This window comes from Charadrius vociferus, unplaced genomic scaffold (genome assembly GCF_000708025.1).
Source record: "Charadrius vociferus isolate BGI_N301 unplaced genomic scaffold, ASM70802v2 scaffold3124, whole genome shotgun sequence".
Taxonomy (NCBI): Eukaryota; Metazoa; Chordata; class Aves; order Charadriiformes; family Charadriidae; genus Charadrius; species Charadrius vociferus.
Window position 1 is genome coordinate 2,490 of NW_009648202.1, and position 1,028 is coordinate 3,517.

Below are 1,028 nucleotides of genomic sequence, written 5' to 3' on the forward strand. Positions count from 1 at the left end.
CGGTTGGGGGTTTTTAAGGCAAAGTTTGTGCAGGATTTGGACTGTCGCATCCCTCTCATCCCCAGCCCCGCAGCTCCCCGGGCAAGCTAGACGATCACTCCCATAACCTGGGAACTTATTTATTTCCAGCATCGATGAAAGCTGCCTAAATGTGATTTTTTTTTTTCTTTTTTAATTTTTTTTTTCTCCTAAAGCTTAAAGCTGTGCCTTACTTACATCTATGTCATTGTCCCTCCTGCCACACACCCCCAAGGTGGGACCATCCCTCCCTCCCTCCGCAGCAAGCCAAGCTGCCGAGCCACAGCGGGAGCCATTTGGTGAATGCTAATTAAGAAACTGGATCGTTTTTGCTTCTTTCCGGCAATGAGCTGGACGGCGCAGGGCCGAGGTTATCGACACCGAGCAGCGGGACCGTCCCGCTGCCCCCTCTCCGCCTGCAATGACCCCGAGGAACCGGTGCTCAGCATTGATTTATTTCTTCACAACATTTCTTTAATACAGTGATTTTTAGGAAATTGTACTCTTTTTGACACTTTTGACATTTGTACAGTACAGTGTAACTCTTCCATAAGTAAACTTCACAAAAAATAGGAAAGGGGAAGGGGAGGGGAGAGGGGGGAAAGTGGTACTGGGGTCTTGGGGAAGGGGGAGAAATCTGTAAAATAAAGACACAGCGCTCCAAGAAAAATAAATAAAGGGCAGCAAGACCTGCGGGTCCGTCATCGCTACAGGAATATCCACTTATTCACAGTCTCCACACAAGCACGGTACTACAGGAACACAGGAGGAGCCCAACGCCCCGCAGCAAATTAGCGACGCTCCTCCGAGCCCCGCTCACATCCCCCCCAAAAGCCAAAAGCTGGGGACTCCGCAAAGGTCCCCCGTCCCCAAACCGGGGCTAATTTGCTACAGCTTGTTTGGGTGGCCTCGCTCATGGATTTAATTTTTAATTAGGGTTTTTTTTCCTTTTTTTTTTTTTTTTTTTTTTTTTTTAAACTTTAAAATAATATTTTTTTTTTTTAAAAGTT